At 41.0% G+C, this 21,438-nt stretch overlaps 1 protein-coding gene across 3 annotated transcripts in view; it reads left to right on the forward strand.

Moving 5' to 3' along the window:
• Positions 1–2,726: 2,726 nt before the first annotated feature.
• LOC132392765 (secreted phosphoprotein 24-like) overlaps positions 2,727–21,438 on the forward strand; it is a 53,712-nt gene continuing 35,000 nt past the window's right edge. The window contains exon 1 of one of the 3 annotated variants that reach the window (XM_059967088.1): positions 2,727–2,853. The gene's annotated coding sequence lies outside the window, so the exon portion shown is untranslated. Of the gene's footprint in view, positions 2,854–9,216; positions 9,342–21,438 lie in introns of those variants that run through there. The other 2 variants (XM_059967089.1, XM_059967087.1) reach the window with 2 other exon arrangements.

A 21,438-nucleotide genomic window follows, 5' to 3' on the forward strand; every position in this document is an offset into this window, starting at 1 on the left:
TAGGACTGAGCTTAAGTTACCACTCAATGCACTTTAGTAAACTATTTAAGAACTGTTTAAAAGCTATTTATTAATGCTTTTTGGGAGGGTGATTTTAGATGCATATCATATTTATACTTAGTTAAATACTGTATGTAATTAGTTTTGCTACAATAAGTGTATGGGACACTGGAAAAATGTTGAATTTCCGCTTGGGGATGAATAAAGTATCTATCTATCTATATCCTAATGCAGTCAGCAGGCTGAACACAGCCATGGAAAACCTAACTCTTCTTTGTATAGGCTTTTTGTTTAAGCCTGGGAACCAAGATACGATAAAGATGCAAGCGAAACATTCTAGAGCAATGTCTTTGGTATGTTGGAGTAAATCAGAGTACCCGGAGGAAAGCCACCTGGTGATGGAGAGAACATACAAACACCTTACAGACAGTGACGGGGACTGAACTTGGGTCACTGATGCTGTAATAATGTTACCCTAACTGCTACTCCACCAGGCCACCCACTATCGGCATGGCTGATAAACACCAGTTACTCTGCAAGGTCATTGTTGTGAGATAATGTTACAGCTATTTAAGACCTTGGTCAGACCCTACTGGAGTACTGTGTTCAGTTCTTGTCATTTCACTACAGGAAGGAAGTGGATACTACAGAGAGAGTGCAGAGGAGATTTATGAGTTTGTTGCCTGAATTGGATAAGGTGTCTTATGAGAATAGTTTGAGTGAACTTGGTCTTTTCTCCTTGGAGCAATGGTGGATGAGAGGTGACCTGATAGAAGTGTAAAAGATCATAAGAGGCATTGATAGTGTGGATAGCCAGAGGTTTTTTTCCAAGGCTGAAATAGCTAACACAAGGGGGCATCATTTTAAGGTGACAGAAAGTATGTACAGAGGGGACATCAGGGGTAAGTATTTCACACAGAGAGTGGTGGGTATGTGGAATGTACTTCTGGTGATGGTGTTGGAGGTGGATACAATAGGATCTTTTAAGAGGCTCTTAGATAGGTACATGAAACTTAGAAAAATAAAGGGCTACTGTATATGGTAAGGTAATTCTAGGCAGTTTCTAGAGTAGATTACATGGTTGGCACAGCATTACGGGCGGAAGGGCCTGTAAATGCATTGTAGATTTCTATGTCCAATGTTCTATACTCCATATTATGTATACAGTGTTATGTTAATAATTTACTGGAGTTCCTGTCACTTATCTCAGCCTTCCTTTACAGTAACATTTTGTACATACTCACAATACCATGGTCCAACAAGTCCTTTATTGTGAGGTGGGTTCATTGACAGACTGGAAAGGTCTGTTCTCACACTAAGACTCCCCTCCATAATAACCTTCTTGGTGGCTATACTGTGGCTGTCCTTGGGAAAGCATCTTTGAAATGCTGACTTGTTTCCCAGTGTTCAGTGTAACAGTGATGTGACAACTGTAATATCTGCATTGAGATGTCATAGGAACTACTAAACTCCCATTCCTCTGCATGAAGACTTGTATGGTGCACTACTTTTCATGTAACTTTGGCCAATTTCACAGAGTCCTTTGGAACTCTGAATTGGGTTGATTCTATACCCAAAGATGAACACAAGTCTCTGAGTATTAGTCCCTATGTTACCTCTTGATATCATTGGTCAAAATGCACTGCGTGAAAGCTCTGTTCATTGAGAATTCATTCACCAAACACATGCAATGCCTGGCCAAGTTTATGAACATGCTCTTGTATTTGTTGCATTATGAATGGAATACTCAGATTTGGTATCATCTGCTAATTCTGCCTGATAGGGTAGTGAGCTCCCTCATATCCCCCACTGGATGTGGATGAACTGCTTTTCAAGATCTGGGTGCAGAAGTCTTGGCTAACCGTAAGTGCAGTGCTGAGGGAGGGTCACATTGCTAGGGTGGGGTGGGTGCTGATGCAAATGTGAAATAGAAGATAATTTTGCACTTTCAGGTGGAATTACTTCAGAGGACAGGGGAACTATCCTCAGTATCTCACTAATTTGTCCTCAGAGATGACGAGAACAGCAGACATGGTCACTGCTGTCTCTAGACACACACTGTGTGTCAAACAGTTGCCTTGTTTCCAACCAGACAACCTGAGCAACACTTGATTGGTGCCACACAAATTCAGCTCTTTCATTGTCATTTTAACTCCAGAGAGCAAGGAAAATTCATCATCCTGAAATAACTCATCTTATATCACATTGACTTGAATTAATCAAAGCCTTGATATTTTTATCTGACAAGAAGACCTGAATGTAACACAAGAATTTACAGAATAAAGATGATATGGAAGGAAAAACAAGGAGTTACAACTTTGTGGTGTTAAGAAAGATTAAGTGTGGAAAGATTTCAGAGCAAATATGTCCTCTGTTTAGAGGAGTTAAAATGCAGTCTCCAGATGGTATAAGTTTTGTAAGCCATTAAGAAGGCAGATCGTTCAAAACTGACAAAGATTTTAAAAGGACTTGAAGATAAAGGGCCAAGAATGGATCACTGTTCTGATTTTCACATCTGGCTGCTGGATTAATGCCAGACTTGCCCATTATGTGTTCAGATCAAGCAGAACTATTGGAACCCTTGAGGATACTTCTTTTGAAATTTTCCATCAGAACTCTTCATGTGGTATGTAACTCTCTTTGAATATAAATGACGTACAACTGATGTCGCACCTTAAAAAAAGGGGAAATTGGCAGTGAGAATCCAGTTCTCAAACCATGCAATGATATAACACAATCTTCATTGTAAATCAACCTTAGTTCGGAGAGGTTAAAGAAATACTGGGATAGAAATGAAAACATTCACACAGATTGTTTTTGGTGAGCGGCCTGAGAGCCATTCTTATGCTGCAGGTAAGTTGGAACCACCAACTTCTGTCTCAATCTGCTCACTCCTGCTTTTGACTCTGTCTCTCCATCATCCCTCACCTCACCAGATTTCACCTATCACTGACCACCCTCTATCTCATCCTCCCATGGTACGGCACAGATTGGCACCGTAACATAGCCCTTAGAGCAATCGCTTTACAGTACCAGTTACCACTGATCAGGGTTCAATTCCCACTACTGTCTGGAAGGAACTTGTATGTTCCCCCCATGAAAGTGTGGGTATCCTCTGCATTCTTCATTTTCCTCTCACATTCCAAAGACATGTGGTTAGGGTTAGTGAGTTGTGTGTATGTTATGTTGGTGCTGGAGCATGGTAGCATGGTGATATTTGCAGTCTGCCTCAGCACAATGCTCGCTGACTTAATTTGACATAAATCCCACACTTCACTGCATGTTTTGATGTGCATGTGTCAAAATAATGCTTTCTCTCTCTTTGTCTCTGTCTGTCACTTCTACACACCGGCTATCTTCCCTCTATAGTCTCATTCCTGATACAGAGGTCTCAACATGAAATGTTGGCCAACCCTTTGCCACCACAGAAGATGCCTGACCTGCTGACTTCCTCCAGTTTTGTTTCCTGCTCCTGATTCCAGCATCATCAAACACTTGTGTGTGGTGGTGGGGGATTTTCTAGCTGGGAGAGCAGAAAGAAGGCTCTGTGGATGAGAATGAGATTCCCGGATGGTACGTTGCCTCCAAGGTGCCTCCGCTTTCTTAAGTGGGAGGATGAAAAGCCAGAGGTTGAGGTCCATGTAGGTAGCAATGACATAGGTAGGAAGAGTGATGATTCTTTACAAAGTGAGTTCAGGGAGTTAGGCGCTAGGTTAAAGGGCAGGACCTCCAGGTTTGTGGTTTCAGGTCTGCTGCCCATGCCATGTGCTAGTAAAGCTGGAAACTGGAAGATTATACAGTTTAACACATGGCTAAGGAGATGGTGTAGGTTGCAGGAAATAAGATTTTTGGATCATTGGGCTCTCTTCTGCATCCTGTACCTGGAATGGAGAGGGAACATTTGATAGTGCTGCACAGGCCGGGGGTGGGGTGTGGTGGTGGTGGGGTTTAAACTAGAGTTGCAGGGGGATGGGAACCAGAGTGCCCCACAACAGGTAGTGGAGAGGTTGTGGAGACACATCCTTAAGATCTCAGACAAAGTCAGGAATCAAAAGGTTGAGCATGATGCAACTAATGTCCTGAGATGCATATATTTCAATGCAAGAAGTAATGTAAGAAAGGCAGATGAGCTCAGAACATGGATAAACACCTGGAGTTATGATATTGTAGCCCTTAGCGAGACTTGGTTCCAGGAGGGGCAGGTCTGGCAGCTCAGTATTCCAGGGTTCTGTTGTTTTAGATGCAACAGAGTGGGAGGAATCAAAGAAGGAGGGATGGTGTTACTAGTTGGGGAAATGTCATGGCAGTGCTCAGTCAGGACTAGTAAGGCATTACAGGTGGAAGTGAGGAATAAGAAAGGTATGACCATGTTAATTGGGCTGTATTACAGACCAGCCAACAGTCTGTGTGATGTAGAGGAACAAATTTATAGAGAGATCATAGACTGATGCAAGAAACATAAAATTGTTATAATAGATGATTTTAACTTCCCGCCTATTGACTGTGACTCCCATAAAAGGATAAGATGGGATAGAGTTTGTCAAACATGTTGAGGAAAGTTTCCTGAATCAGTATGTAGACATTGCAATGAGAAAATGTGCAGTTCTTGATTTGCTATTAGGGAATGAGACGGTTCAGGTGATGGAAGTCTGTGTACAGGAACACTTGGCATCTCATGATCATAGTGCCATTAGTTTCAATAAAATTGGAAAAAACAGGTCTGATCCAAGAGTTGAGATTCTAATTTGGAGGAAGGCCAACACTGATGTTATCAGAAAGGATCTGGCAAGTGTGGATTGGGACAGGACGTTTTCTGGCAAAGGTGTACTTGGCAAGTGGAAACTTTGAGAGTATGTGCCTGTCAGAATAAAAGCTAAAGACAATAAGTTTAGGGAACCTTGGTTTTCAAGAAATAGAAATATTGAGGCTGGGAGAGACAGAGAGACAGAGAGAGAGAGAGAGAGAGAGAGAGAGATAGTTATATGTGTGCGTAGCGAATATAACTTAATGGAAAGTTGGCAATCACCAATGCACACACAGGCCTTGAGAGATTGCTCATGAGGGGCTTTGCGACTGAGAGTTATGTTGTGAATACTGCATAATCTGTTCTGTCAAACTTGTGTAATACTGCCCTTGGGGTTGTGTATTCTCTCTGGTTTTTCTTTATTGAGATAGTTTATTTCTAGTTTGTCTAACCCTTCCTTCACTTGGCTTTATAACTTGTATACCACAAATGAATGGTTACAAAACAGCAACACATTTGATACATACTATGTAGTAAGTATTGCTAGCTTACACAAATTTCAAGTTCTCAGCTTGTTTCAAACTGTTTCCACTGTGGGGAACCCACAGAGTCTCACTGAAATTGTGCAAACCCTTTACAGACAGCAACCAAGGTCAAGATGGAAGCTGAGTCTCTGAGGCTGAGTCAGTACTGTGGCGCTGTGCCTGGGGGTTGGGGATCAGTTGGAGTTGAAGAAAGTTCTCAGCAGCTGAGAGAGAGAGAAAGGGTAAGGCAGTTTGTCAAATATTTGGAGTCAGCAGCCTTAGATTTCTGGGCTTTAACAAGGCAAGGCATACCAATGTCTTTACTTAGAAGGTTAAAGAAGTTCAACATATCACTCACAAACTTCTACAGATGTACTGTTGTAAATTCTCTGATAGGTTTCATCAAAGAGTGGTACAGCAATTCGATACAAGAGGCATATCCCTCCCCACCACCAATAGTACCTTCGTGAGGCGCTACCTCAAGAAAGCATCGTCTATCATATAGGCCGTGCCATCTCACAGCTACTAGTGGACAGTAGGACCAGAAGTCTGGAGCCCCACACAACCAGGTTCAAGAATAGGTACTTAGGTACTTCCCTCCAACCATTCGGTTCTCGAACCAACTGTCAGAGCCCTAATTACTACAGCTTAGTAACACAATGGCCACTTAGATTACTTTGCACTAAAATGGACCATTTACTTTTGATCGAATTGTATTTTTTCTTGTAAAAACTGTGTACAACTTATGTTTAATTTCTGATTATCATGTGAATGCTGCTAAATGATGCTGTGTGCCTGTGGTGTCACTGTAAGTCAGTTTTTCATTTCACCTGTGCATACATGATTCTTACAACATAACAGTAAACTTGTTAAACTTGAAGGAAGAGACGACTGTCCACTAGAAGGCTATAGGCTTTCTATAGAATCAGATCAGAGGCAATCCTAAAGAAGGGAAATATGTATCAAATCCAATGCAAATCTCAAAGTATCCGGATTTTTTTGGCAGATTCTCTGTGGGAATTAACAACTACATTAATCAGGAATAAGCAGGTCTCTTTATGAGTGGCAAGTAGTGTGTACTGGGGCAATGCAAGGGTCAGTAGTTTGACCAGCTAGTCAAAAAATATATGATCTAAATGAGTGAATTAATTGCAATGACTCCAAGTGTGCAAATGGCACAAAGCTATGTGGGAGGATGAATTGTGAGAAGAATTTAGAGAGGATCCAGTGTGCAACTGGACAGTTGGAATGAGTGGATGAATACATGCAGATGCAGAGTAATGTGGATAAATGTGAGATTATCCTCTTTGGTAACAAAAGTAAAAATGCAATTGATTCTGTGAATGACAAGTAACTAGGAAGGGGAAGGTACAAAAAAAACACCTGGGTCTCCCTTTATACCAGTCATTGGAAGCAGATGTACCAGATGTTTAAGAGGGCAAATGGTGTGTTGTAAACCTTTTTGGTGAGGCAGTTCGAGTACAAAAGGTACAAAAGGTACAAAACGTGTCTTACTGCAATTGTACAGCCCACATCCTCAACTTCGGTGTCCTTATCGGAGGAAGGATAGATTCATAGAAGTATACAGCATGGGAACAGGCCCTTTGGCCCAAAAGGTCCATGTTGACCAAGTGCCCATCTAAGCCAGTACTATTTACCTGTGTTTGACCCATATTATTCTAAAGCTTTCCCATCCATAAACCTGTCCACTGCAAAGGTTAAAAGGTTTCTTTTAAACAGTCTAGATTTACTTGTCACATGCACATCAAAATATGCAGTGAAATGTGCCATTTCTGTCAACAACCAATGCAGTATGAAGATTATGTTGGGGTCAGCCTGTAAGTGTCACCATGATTCTGGCCTCAACGTAGCCTTGTATTATTCACTAATCCTAACCTGTATGCCTTTGGACTTTGGGAGGAAATTAGAGCACCTGGAGGAAACCCACAGAGTCACAGGGAGAACAGATAAACTTCTTACAGAGAATGGCAGGAATTGAAGCCTGATTCTGATCACTGCCACTATAAAGCATTACATTAACTGCCATGTTACCATGACACTCCCATACTGTTATTTTTTTAGTATTGTAACTGACTCAACCACTTCCCCTGGCCTTTCATTCCATACATGCATCACCCTCGATGATGTTTTTGCACTGAAGTGAAGTTTCAATAGATTGAGACCTAGGATGGCAGAATTGACAAAAAAGGAGTGAGAATAAAGTTTGACAGAGTTTAGATGAATGAGAGGAGATTTCATTGAAATTTATAATGTTCCTGATGAAACTAGACAGACTGGATCTAGAAAAGATGTTCCTGGAGATATGGGATATTTTGGATCAGGAGTTGCAGAATGAGGATGCATGTTAGCCCATTTAGGACTGGGATGAAGAGAAACTTCCTCACCCACAGAGTGGTGACCCTGTGGAACTCCCTACTACAATAGGTAGTTGAGGTCCAATCATTGGTTATATTCAATGATTTGTAGATATCGGTCTTTGAACTAGAGGCATTAAAGTATACGGGGAGGGAGTGGGAATGGGGTTAAGTTTATATGAGCAGCCATGATCATAATGAATCATACTGAAGCATCTCTACTTTCTCAAAAGTTTGCAAAGATTCAGCATTTAAAACTTTGATCAACTTCTATTGATGTGTGGTGGAGAGTATACTCACTGGTTGTATCACAGACTAGCATGGAAACACGAATGTCCATGACTGGTAAAACCAACAAAAAGAAGTGGACATGGCCCAGTCCATTATGGATAAAGCCCCCTCCCCACCACTGAGCACATCTACACAGAGGGCTGTTGCAGGAAAGCAGCATCCATCATCAAGGACCCCATCATCCAGGCCATGTTCTCTTCTTGTTGCAGCCATCAGGAAGAAGGTGCAGCAGTCTCAAGACTTACACCACTAAGTTCAGGAGCAGTTATTACCCCTCAACCATTAGACTCTTGAACCGGAGTGGATTACCTCTCTCACTTCATTTACCCTATCACTGAAATGTTCCCACAACCTATGGACTCACTTTCACGGACTCTTCATCTCATTCTCAATATTAATTGCTTATTCATGCATTATTATTATTATTTCTTTTTTTTTCCTTTTTGTATTGGCACAATTTGTAGTCTTTTGCACATTGGTTGGTTGTCCATCCTGTTGGGTGCAGTCTTACGTTAATTCTGTTCTGTGTCTTGTATTTACTGTGGATGCCCGAAGAAAATGAATCTCATAGGTGCAAAGGATGACATATATGTACTTTGATAATAAATTTACTTTGAACTTTGACTGTATTGTTGGATTTACAGAGTTTAATAAAAGAGACTTGGAAGGAACTCACTCCTGCCCATTGCTACTTTGGTTTTGCACTCATACCTCCCACAGGGACCTTGAGCAATTATGGGTTACAGTTTGATGGGTAGGAAGCTCTTAAAAACTCCAGGGTGAGAATGATCGCTAGTGGATGCTACTTTAATAAGTATCAGTTACCATAACAGATGACTGCTTTGTGCTCTTTCAACATATTGCAAAAGTATTTTATATCCTATCTGTGGATCACCCCCCAAAGGCCAGGATTGCATCAATATTGCATGGCGGGTCAGTCGAGATATTGGTATTCAAATCTGCAGAGGGGGATCTTGAAACCAGAACCTGACATGGAGGAGTATGTGATGCACACCAAATATCAGCTGATATTTAAGTGCAGCTAGCAGTTCAATAATGAAGAAAAGGGATCACTAAATTGCAGTGATAAAATAGGATATGAAGAATTGCTATATTTACAGGAAACTGGTTCACTCATTTCTCTGAGCAATCTGATAAACTGATTAAAAGCTGTTGTGTTATTTGGATTGGCTTCAATATCTGAATATATTTTTTGAAATCTATTCATGGTGTGTAGGCGTCTCTGGCAATGTTGGAATTTACTGCTGATCCCCAATGGCCCATGGGAATGTAGTGGTGAGCCACCTTCTCGAACCACGGCAGTCTGTGTGGTGAAGGCACTCCCACAGGGCTGGGATTTTGGACTTTAACCATCGCTGAAGGAATGGAAGTATCTTTCCAAGTCAGGTTAGTGCAAGTTGGAATGGAATACATGAAAGGCAGCTACATTTGTCTTTCTTGGGAGAGGAGGTTTCATGTTTAGGAGGTTTAATCAAAGAAGCCATAATGAATTACCTTTTTGACAGCACATGCAGCAGCATGGTGTGTCATTGGTGGAGTGAATGGAAGTTCAGGATGGTGAATAGTATGCAAATAAACTAATTTGCCTTGTCTTAGATAACACTGAGATTCTTAGTGTTGTTGAACCCACATTCAGAATCGGAATCAGGTTTATTATCACTGACACAATGATGTAAAATGCATTGTTTCAGTAGTACAGTGCAAAGCAGGAACATTCCTAGAAGTTACAATAAATAATTAGTACAAAACAGGAAGAGCAAGGTAGTTCATGGTTTCATGGACCATTCAGAAATTTGATGGTGGAGTGGAAGAAGCTGCTCCTAAAACTTTGAATGTGGGTCTTCAGGCTCCTGTACCTCATTCCCAATGGTAGTAAAAACAAGATGGCATGTCCTGGCTGGAGAGGGTTTTTGATGATAGATGTTTTCTTCTAGAGGCATCCCCTTTTCAAGATGTCCTCAATGTTGGGGAGGGTTGAGACCCCGAAGGAGCTAGCTGAGTCTTCAACCCTCTGCATCTTCTTTTGATCCTGTGGATTGAAGCCTCCATATCAGGCTGTGATGCAAATGATCAGAATGTTTTCTGTGGTACATCTATAGAGAGTTGCTTGTCCTTGTTTGACCAAATCTCCTCAAACACCTAACTAAATACAGTCACTGGCATACCTTCTTCATGATTATATCAATGTTGGGCCCTGGATTCATCTTTTGAGATAATGATGCCCAGGAACTTCATTCTCTTCACCTTTCCACTGCTCACCACTCAATGTACACTGGTGTGTCTTCTCCAGACTTTCCTTCCTGAAGTCTATAATCATTTCCTAGGTCTTCCTGACATTGAGTGCAAGACTGATGTTGCAACACCACCCAACCAGCCAATTTATCCCACTTCTTTGTTGCCATCTGAGATTCTACCATCAAAGGTGTCATTGGTGAATTTATAAATGGCTTTTTTGGCAGCTCAAGGTGTGGGAGTCAGTGTCAGAGCCCAAGGGTCGGGGGAGAGATTTTAAAAGGAGCAGATTCATGTAATGCCAGTGCTTTTTGGATGCACAGGTGTGCTAGGTACCAGCATGAGAGGCCTAAACTCAGCTGCACATAAAAGGAAAGTAGGCTTAGGCAGAGTGGCCATTGTTGGAGTGAGCCAATGATAGAGTGGGAAGGCTTTGCCTTAACAGCCTTCAGCATGGACAATCAGTAAACCTTTTTTCTTTTTAGTAGTGTTACATACCTGTAACACGTGACAGTGGTGTACTTGTCATGTGACAGGTGCTGAAGCTATACTGGACTTGAGGTAATGGTCTTGTGATGGTGGAGTGACGTCATTTTCCCACCAGTAGAGATCATGTGACAGTTTTTTTTTAAACAGGGTATGGAAGGAGGACCCCTCCCTGTGAGGAGGGGCAGTTCGTGGCTGGATTTGCCATGTTGACTTCGTGCCACTGCGTGATTTAATGTAATGACGCAGTTTAGTTGAAAGATGAAGTTTTATCTAATGCCTAAAGTTTAAAAGGTCATTGCCAGCAGTTTTTTTTATAACACTGCTAGTTGAGAATCAGTGGAGAGTGAAGATTGGAGTTTGGGAGTTAAAAGATTGAGGAGAATCGATTTCGATGGTGAAACAGGTTCGACCTTGTTTGGTACTCATTCAGAATTTGTTGACTGTGCCCGTGTTAATCCCTGTGAATAATAGCAGAAAGGATTGGTAACAGTTTTGTAAAGGAAAGGTCAGTGCCTTTAAGCCGTTATATATCATCTTCGTAAAATTCTTCATGGGAAAAGTAGTTCGATTTGGGAACCAAAACAACACAACGTGAAAGAGAATTTAAATCGTCTTAAAAAGTCTCTCCCTTAAATGGACCATAAGCATTTTGAACTTTTGCAATACCACTTTGAAGAACTGTTTTTGCAACATCGCCTTAAGAACGGTTTAAGCTTCCTTGCTTTAAGAACTGTTTAAGCTGCTGCACAGCAGCTGATTTCTGGTTACGTGAGTGGTTTGTTTACTTTTTGGGGGTTTGTTTTTCAGTGTTTAATAAATGTTCTATTTGCTATAGAAACCCCTGCCTCGCTCATATATTTATTGTTGCTTGAATCTGTAACAGTAGAGAGTAGTCAGGATGGAAAGCTCATCTTGTCGGATGTGGAAATTCAGGATACCTGACGACTATATTAGTGGAAAGTTCTCCCAGCTTCAGCGCCTGACTGAAGAGGGTCAAGGTGTTGGAGCTGGAGTTGGATGTACTCAGGACCATTTGGGAGGCTGAAGATATGATAGATGAGGCTTTTGAAGAGGTGGTCACACTCAGAGTACAGGCTTCGGACAGGAGATGGGTGACCTCAGGTGAGGTAAGGGGAGAAAGCAGTCAGTGCAGAGTTTCCCTGTGGCCATTCCCCTCAGCAACAAGTATACCCTTTAGATACTGCTGGGAGGATGGTCCATCAAAGCATGACAGCAGCCGCCAGACCGGTGGCACTGTGACTAGCTCTGGGGTGCAACAGAGAAGAATAAAATCAAGCAGTGTGGTAGTTATAGCAAACTGGATATTAGGGGGACAGAAAGGAGGTTCTGTGGCCAGAAAAGAGACAGCTGGATGGAGTGTTGCCTCCAGGGTGCTAGAGTCTAGGATGTATTGCAGTGAATGGAGGATATTCTCAATGGGAAGGATGAACACCCAGAGGTCTTGTGCATATTGGCACCAATGACATTGGCAGAAAAGGGGAAGATGTCTTATGTAGTGAGTATATAGATTTAGGAAAGAGGCTGAAGTGGAGGAACTCCAAGGCAGTAATCTCTGGATTACTCCCTGACAAGATGGTACAAGAGACAGGGTTCTTGGACCATTGGAACCTTTTCTGGGGATGTGGTGACCTTTACATGAAATTTGGGTTGCACCTAAACTAGAGGGGAACTAATACCAGGGAAAATACTGAAAGGCAAAATCATATTAGTAGGTATGAGGACTTAGATAGTTTGAAGTGTATATATTTTAATGCAATGGGTATTATGGGTAAGGATGATGAACTTAGAGCTTGGACCTGTATATGGAACTACAGTGTTGTAGCCATTACTGAAAATTGGTTGAGAGAGGGACAGGAATAGGTGATTTCCTTTTCAAGGTGGCTGGGATACTACTAATCAGGGACAATATCATAGCTGCTCTCATAATGGAATCAGACACATTTGGGTCAAACTAAGGAATAGGACGGGTGCAATCACACTGATGGGATTGTACTACCAATCCCACAATAGCCACGGGGACATTGAGGAACAGATATGTAATCAGATTAAGGAAGTGTGTAAATATAAAAGGGTTGTTGTCATGAGGCATCTCAACTTCTCTAATATAAACCGGGACCTCCTTAAGTGCAAGGGGTTAGATGGGTTAGAATTTGAAAAGTGTATCCAGGAAGGTTTCTTAAATCAACATGTGGATGGTCCGATGAAAGGAGGGATGTACTGGAAATGGTGATGGGTGATGAGCCTGGCCAGGTGACCGACTTTTCAATGGATTAACAGTTAGGGAGCAGTGACCACAATCATTATCTTTCAGGATACCTATAGATAAGGATAGGTATAGTCCTTGTGGGAGAGTTTTAAACTGGAGTAGGGCAAATCACGAGGGCATTAGACAGAAACTAAGAGAGTTCATTGTGAACATCTTTTCTCTGGCATGTCCACATTAGAAATGTGGAGGGTGTTTAAAGATCAGTTGCACAGTGTACAGGAAAGGTATCTTCCTGTTAGAAGGAAGGACGAGAGATGAAAGATAAGAGAACCTTGGATATCCAGAGACATGATGAATTTAGTCAAGAAGGAAAAGGAAAAGTATGTAAAGCTTTCAAAGATTGGATCAAGCAAAGCACATGAGGAGTATAAAGAAGCCAGAAAAGCTATTCCTCTAACTATAGAATCTTCTATCACTACTGCAGTCCTCTTCACCTCAGTTCTCTGAGCCACAGCACCAGACTCAATACCAGTGACCCAATCGCTGCAGCTCCTGCTGGTAAGTCATCCCCTCAACTGTATCCAAAGTGGTATACTTACTATTGAGGGGAATGTCCACTGGGGTACTCTGCATTGGCTGTCCAGTCTCCTTCCTTCTAACAGTCACCCAGTTACCCTTCCTCCTGCAACCAAAGGCTGACTACCTCCCTATAACTCTTATCCATCACTTCCTCAGTCTTCCATATGTGCTGAAAGTCATCATGCTGCCATTTTGGTTTGGCTCTCAAAATGACTGGCCATATGCATGACAAAAAAAAACAAGTAGTTTTTTGTAAATCATGTTCACTGAATCAATTGATTCCCAAAGCAACCTTAAAGTAGCAATGGACAAAATCTATCTTGTCCTTTGTAACTTATAACATGACATTTATAACAGCCTAACATAGTAGAGAGATCAGAGAAAGGGAAGAAAGTTTGATCATATTTTGTGTGAGAGCTTTTTTTGATTCTTTGGGGTTTCAGATACTGAGGCTTCAGTTGAATATGGGATGAGAAACAGAACAAATTTCAACTTTCTGTCTGTGCTATTTTAAACTCTGTAAAATATCTAGAAATTATTGATGATGTTGCTAACAATGCATTGTGCCTAGATATTTATAAAGCACATATCGTATTTATAAAGAAAATAGTAGTTGCAATGATGAGCTAATGTGAGAACTAATCTTGTTACCATTGCAATGAAAAAAAAACAACTTATCATTTATATCCTCACAACACACTTCAAATGTGATGTTGCTTGTCCTGAAAACCATGTTGTTGAAAGATTAAACACTTGGAAGTGACTCAGAATAAATTATAGGTACCTTGCAGACAAATCAGGTAATATAGTCAGCGAGTGGGGTAGAAGTCAACATTACTGATCTCACTACAGTATTACAACAGGAAGGAACAGATTGCAGATTCTTAAATAATGCCACAGCCTTCATGACAACATCACTGTCATTTCCAAACACTCACCACATTTGGTTTCAATTGAAAAAGGAGCAGGTAGGTTTAAAGTGGAATTACCACCAATAACCACGATGTTGTTATGTGCTGAATGTCCATGACAAAAGCAAAAGAAGGTGTGAACTCTGAAGTGCAGACTTTCAGTTTCCGGATCCCATTAAATGATCTTCACCTCCACAGAGAGCTGCTATAAATCAATAACAGCTCAGAAGGATGGGGTTTAGAGATTGCCAGCATTGATTGATTTATTTGTCAGGACAGGCTTTGAAAGAGACCTGAAGCCCTGTCCTTGTGCCATCTTTGTCTCTTGCAGTGATGTCAGTAAGGTGTTTTTTTCCAGTTCTTCCCAACTGGGAAAAATCAGGCTAATAATGCACTGCAGTACTAAACAAAAGCAAATCTGTCAGAGGTGAGACTGTTCACATGAGATGTCAAACAGAAGCATTTGCTTGATGCAGAAGTGGTCTAGAATTCCCTATACCCACTCCCCATATCACCCCTCTTGGAATGTCGTAGTTGTTGACCAACTCATCAATGTTAATTCCTGCCAAGTGATGGTCCAATCATCAAAGGCAAGTCTTGTGCAAGGTCATGGATGTGTGAGAGACATCAAATGCGGCAAGACAGTACTAGCACAAATCATAAGATGGGTAAGAGGTAAAATAGCTGGCTAACAAGTAATTCTGTATTATTTGTAGAGAAACTAGTATAAATCAACTAAAATGTTCAAAAGTTTAAGATATAACTAAGTGCTTTTAAAAACATTGTAAATCTATGAACTTTATAGAATTCACTTCTTCATGAGCGGAGGACCTTAATGACCTCCTTGATGCAACAGGGGCATCAATTTTGCATTTCTCCAATCTACATCCATGTCAACAGTACCTTGTTTTCCACAAGCTGATCACAATTTCCCTACATAACAATAGTGACCACACTTCAAAAATAGTAGTTGTCTGTAACATTCTTTGAAGCTCTGGAAATTGTGATATATGCGTTCTCGGTTCTTTAAAGTTGGTGATAGCTGGAAAGATAACTTTGTAAAAAAAAGTTATTGTTGATAAACACGAGAGATTCTGCAAAGGTTCTCGGCCTGAAACATTGACGGTTCATTCTTCTCCATAGATGCTGCCTGATCTCCTGAGTTCCTCTGGCATTTGGTGTGGGTTCTAGATGATACTGACTTTGCTATAATAAGCAGAGCAGAGCTTAATCATGTTTACCACAGTGGCAAAAATCCATTACTCTGGTGCTAAAGTTCCCTTTATCTTTCTCCCTGACCTTGCACTGACCCTTAACAACATGGGAAAGAAACGATCTGAGGAAAGGAAAATAGAAGTCAGAGCTGAATGTGGCAAAAAGTTTTGGCTTTCTTTTATGCTTATTTTTGTTACCACCTAGCCTTGTTAAAGAGAGTTTAATCAATGAGTTGTCTAGTGACTGATTATTTGGGAATCTTAGTTATGTGCTTAAGTGTCACAAGACAGTAAAGTCCAATTTATTCTTCAATGCTCCATCTGTAAATGTTTCCAGACAATTTGTCAACATGTTAAGCACAAATGATTCCACAGTACACGACACTTCTTAAACAAGATTCAACTCAGTGTCGTGAAAGGCTACCTTTATTTTTCAAAAGAAGGGGCATGCTTGGTCTTCACACCTGTTGATCTGAAATTTCTATATTTCCTTTTAAGGTAAAAAGGATTTGAGATAAGGTTATGCAAGCATAACCTAACCTGACCTGAGCTGTAAAATGAAAGCTACACTCATCTCTAACTCAGGTTGAAAGTAAGGTTAAGAAAATAAAATTGCTGGATTTCAGTTCTACTATATCTCAGGGCGTTCTCTCTAATCATGATTGCTTCATGACAAAAAGACAAATTTCATCCATCAGGAAACCTTCAGGGTAATGAAATGTTCAATAAGTGTATAAACATTCTGAGATTAAAAGGTAATCAAAGAATTACAGACTCAATATGTACAGCACAGGATGAGCTCACACCCTCTATTAGCTTGACATCCAGGCTAATTATTGGTTTTATTCCAATGTCTGTATAACTCACAACACATCAAGTAAAGTAGGTAGTTTTAACCGTTGAGAGGGTCTGACTAGATGTTGATGGGGTGGTTTCACTTGCTCAAGAGTTTAGGGCTGAGAAACAAAAGCCCTAATTTAAGGATTCAGCTATTTGAGTTTGAGATGGAGATATTTTTTCATATAGACAACTATAATGGTTTGAAATTTACTACCCCAAGGGCTGTGACAGTTTAGTTCATAGATATTAACCTGAATAGAACAATTTGGTACAGAAGCAGGCTGATCAAGGAAGATAGAGGAAGACAAAATCCAAAGGATGGACAGAGGTGGATGGCTTGGTGATTTTTTGATTATGCTATTGGATCAGCATCTAGAGGTCTAGATTATTCAATGCAGATACAATTTAATTAACTACTCAGACAAGCAAGACACTTAAATTCAAGTTGTTAAATAAATCTAGAATTAAGGGGCTTGTCATGGTGATAGAAACTATGAAGGTATTTTAATTGTCACCTGCGTCTCCTCTGTCCTTCAGAAAAGGACGTCTGCCTTCATTCCTGGTCTAACCTCCAGTGCACGTGACCCCACACTCCTTCTGAAATGGCTCGGCAAGCTTAGAGCTAACAGGGATGAACAATAAATGCTGGTATTGCATCTGTGCCCTGGGAATGAATGAGTCTCCGGACTAGTGGAGACAGGAGAAGTTTATTCCTCTGACTGGCAGAGGGGGTCCATAGAAGGTAATCCTGGATCCTCACTAGCACTCAAATGGAGCCCAGCATATGGTTTTGGAGCTGCCAGGAATATGGGCAACACATTCCCCAGGGCACAGAACATAGCCCTATCAAATGTTATTGACCTTGTTCTCCAATGAGTGGAAATGGAGAGGGCATTGATACTGAAATGAATGGAGCTTTGGTGCAGAACGGCAATTCAATCAGTAAGTGAGGGAACAGCTCCTCATGCTAGCATCTTATGGCCCAGCACTGAGACAGGCATTTAGAATATTGGTCAACAGTTCTGCTCCCCTTCATTACCAAGTTTCCTGATCTCTTTGCATCTTATGCAGTCACAGTGAATTCCAAATCAGGCTCAGGGAAATATGTGGATGCAGTATTCCATCCCTCTTCAGCAGGTTTGCCACATGTTTTGAAGACCATCATTGTGAAATGGCAGAAGTTGCGTATGTGGTGGGATGGAGACTCATTTCTTATTCATTCAGTTTTAATTCCTTAAGGATAATATTGAGGTTTTACTTCTATAATCCAAAGAACACATGCATGGAAGCATAGTGGTTAGTGCAATTGCTTTATGGCACCAGAAATTACTAATCAGGGTTTGAGCTCCACCACTGTCTATCAGGAGACTGGACGGTACATTCTCCCAGAGAGCTCGTGGGTTTTCTCAGGGTGCACTAGATTCCTCCCACATTCCAAAGTTAGAGTTAGTGATTTGACTGAATGCTATGTTAGTGCCAAAAGCATGGCAGCACATCACAAATGAGACATTTCACTGCAGGTTTCAATGTACATTTGACAAATAAAGCCAATCTTTAAATAAAGCTAACTCTTTAAATTTCAAGGCACATTGTCTAACAACTAATTATGCATTTGCAGGTATGCAAATACTAACAAATGCCCCGTAATCTACCCAGTCCGCTTTATTATAGTTGGCTCATTAGAATTCTCCAGTGTCTGATCAAAGCTGACAGTCTGACATTTTATTATTTCTCTCATTTGGCCGAATCTCTGGTTCTGTAGCATTCCTGTGGATGCAACTAAGTTCTAGCTCAGCGCTCATTCTGCCCTTTTAAAGAGATTACAAAATCCACTTCAGTAGAGCTGTCTTCCATCCTTGGCTTTGCCCAGGTTTGAATTTATGAGCCTTGCATCCTCTAGCAGGAAGGATCTTGGTTCAGTGACGTCCTGGATGCGTGGGTCCTGATATTCTGTAATGGATTTATTTGCTCATTTTCCAAGCTGCAGCATGACTCATTTTTCTGACCAGCTGAGATATCAGAACCCTACTGTTATGATGCATGGAAGTACTGTCTGGAATCACCACATCGATGGTCTCATTTCAGCTGAGGTACTTCGGATAGTTTATTGTCCTATATACCACAGCGCAATGATATTCCAAGCTTGCATGATGTTCACAGAGTAAACGTATGCACAGTAACATAACAAGTACAATGATGACTGCTCAGTAACAGAATGCACATCTGCCTTTCATTGACATTTAAGCCCGTAGTACCCATTTCTGGCAGGCTCTCCTAATTAGAGCCATGTTACAATTTGTAACTGGTTTATTATAGTTTAGAAAAGAAACGCTGAAATGACAACAAAAATAACCGAGAAAGGTAGAATTAAAAGTCCAAGAATGTTGCAGCATCTCAGGGAAAGGGATTTTTAAAAAGTGATAGGTTTACTGGTCTGATATCAGTGGGAAGGAACCTGTTCTTAAGTCTGGTCACCTTGGCTTTCAAGCTCCTGGATCTTTTCCAAGAAAGGAAAAGAGAGAAATGGGAACGGCCCAGAGTGCTTCCCTGATGGTGTTGTGGCACAGCTCGTAGAGCTGCTTCCTCACAGTTCCCATGATTTGGGTTCAATCCCTCTTGTCCAACCTATGGAGATTACATGCCCTTCCTCTGATTGTGGCTGCACTGGTTTCCACCTACACGCTAGGATGTGTAGCTTACCAGGATATTTGAGAACTACATTGCCCTTCAGGTGTGGTTGAGGGGCAGAATCTTGTAGGATATGGATTACAGGGAAAACTAATGAAGGGATGGGACTGCTCTGTGCATGGAAATGGGTTTGATGGGCTGAATGGTTTCTTTTTCTCTTATTTTGGAATAACAGATCAGATCATCTTTGAAGATTTTAGGAGTAAGTTTTTTTTCCCAACTGACTAGAGGAATTGAAGAAGAATTGAGTCATCTACTAAAAAGCTTTCTTTACTGTTTGACACTCATATTGATCAGAACGCGTATAGTTACGCCAGAATATGGATGCAATGGTGGCAATTGTGCAGTCCAAGCGGATTTGTGGCATTGTTGCATAGCCTGCAGTCTCTATGCCTTGGTGATTTATACCCATGGAGATCTGTGCTCCAGTTTTCTTCAGTGCACTGTGTACATGAGTGATGTAGATTGCATCTATAATGGCTAATTTTCAGCTCAGACTCTAGCGTTTGGTAGATAAAAATGTTTTGCTATGCAATAAAATTTCCTCGCATGCCGACACTTCAATATGTTTCTGGGGGAGGATTCATTGCACTTCCCTTTCAAAGAATTTCTTTCAGCAGAACCCTGCTGCAGAGTCAGCTAAAAGATCCAATGCCATTCTCCATTTCATTTCACCTGGGATGAGGTGAACCATTACCCCTGTACACAGCATGCAGCTGTTCTCAGAAAATTACAGAGAGGAGGAATTGTTTCTGTGTACACAGAATAAAGCATGATAATGGAAGGATGTAATCAAGTTAAATTTGTATTCTCCTAAATATATAGATTGGTTCATTCTGCACCACTGATAATCGGCAACAATTATCAAAGCCACAGTACTGGCACCTCTGCCTATTTGAACAGGTATTATCTATTCCTGGAAGGCTCTCCTAATTAGAGGCATACTATAATTGGTAACTGGTTTCTTACAGTCACATGTGCAAAGATGCAGGGAATAGCTTTGTTTGTATTCCATCCAGACAGAACATTCCATATACAAGTACATTGAAGCAGTACATAAGGAAAAGCAGATGCACCCACTGAAAAGACAAATCCTCTTTTACTTCTAATTCTTAAGGAGATCAGCTTTATTTGTCATATGTACTGTACATTGAAACATGCCATTTGCAAGGGCATCGAGGATTGTGTTGGGCAGCCCGCAATTGTCGCCACACTTCTGGCACTAGCATAGCATGCCCACAACTCACCAACCCTAACCGTACAGCTTTGGAATGTTGAGTAAACCCACGCGGTCACAGGAGAGCATACGCACTCTTTACTGGCAGTGGTGGGAATTGAACCCTGATCATTGATTGCTGGCTCGCGCTGTAAAGCGATGCCTTAACACTACGCTACCGTTCTACTTGCATATCTAAACACATCCCAAATTGCAAAATAGAAACAAATCAAAAGAGGTTCCAGGGAAATGCTAAGCGATCTATAAGTGTGCATCATAAATCTTGAATAAAATATCTTTCTATGGATGAATTAAACTAATGAAACTATAGCTGTTTGAAGTGGTGTATTGGCCGATTCTTTGTGTTGATTGAACTATACCACATATAAATATTACTCCAACAGCTTTGCTTTGCCAAGAATTTTCTTTTGAGGTCATATAAAATATTTACAGTAGATGCGCACACTCGGGTTTGTATATGTTTTGTCCAAAAGCTTATGGAAAGCCTAGGTTCTGGCACAGAGCTGATGGTGACCTGAAATGGCTCGAAGGTAAATGGATCTGATGCTGGGTGAGGACTTGTCTTCAGTTTCAAAGTGATATCAGAGAATGTGGCAGATTTATTCCTTGACTTAGCCAGGAACTGCATTCCTGGAAAACCATTAAGGAAAATTCATAAAGTTCCTCATTACTTTCATCATATGTTCTAGAGCTGAAGAATTTCAGACAAAGCTTTCTTCGAAGTCCAGTGTGAGCAAAACATTTCTTGTTGACAGAATCTTGATGAGCAAGGGAGAAAAGTTGCCGGGGGATGATGATGGATTTAGATCAGTAATAATCTCATTGAATGAGGGAGGGGCAGTTTGATGAGCCAAGCAGGTAATGGAGTAAATGCAGAGGATTGATACCCAGAGGTTTGATCTGAAGTCCAGATGTTGACGCCTATTAACTGGAGCTCTGGATCTGCAAATCTCTGCAAGTCTGCAGGGTTAGCCAAGGACCCAAAATCTGCAAGTCCAAATCAGAATCTGTGATTCCAGCTGAATGTTGGAGTCCAAAAATATGACCTGTCTTGCGGTTAGAAGGC

Source organism: Hypanus sabinus, chromosome 4 (genome assembly GCF_030144855.1).
Source record: "Hypanus sabinus isolate sHypSab1 chromosome 4, sHypSab1.hap1, whole genome shotgun sequence".
Taxonomy (NCBI): domain Eukaryota; kingdom Metazoa; phylum Chordata; class Chondrichthyes; order Myliobatiformes; family Dasyatidae; genus Hypanus; species Hypanus sabinus.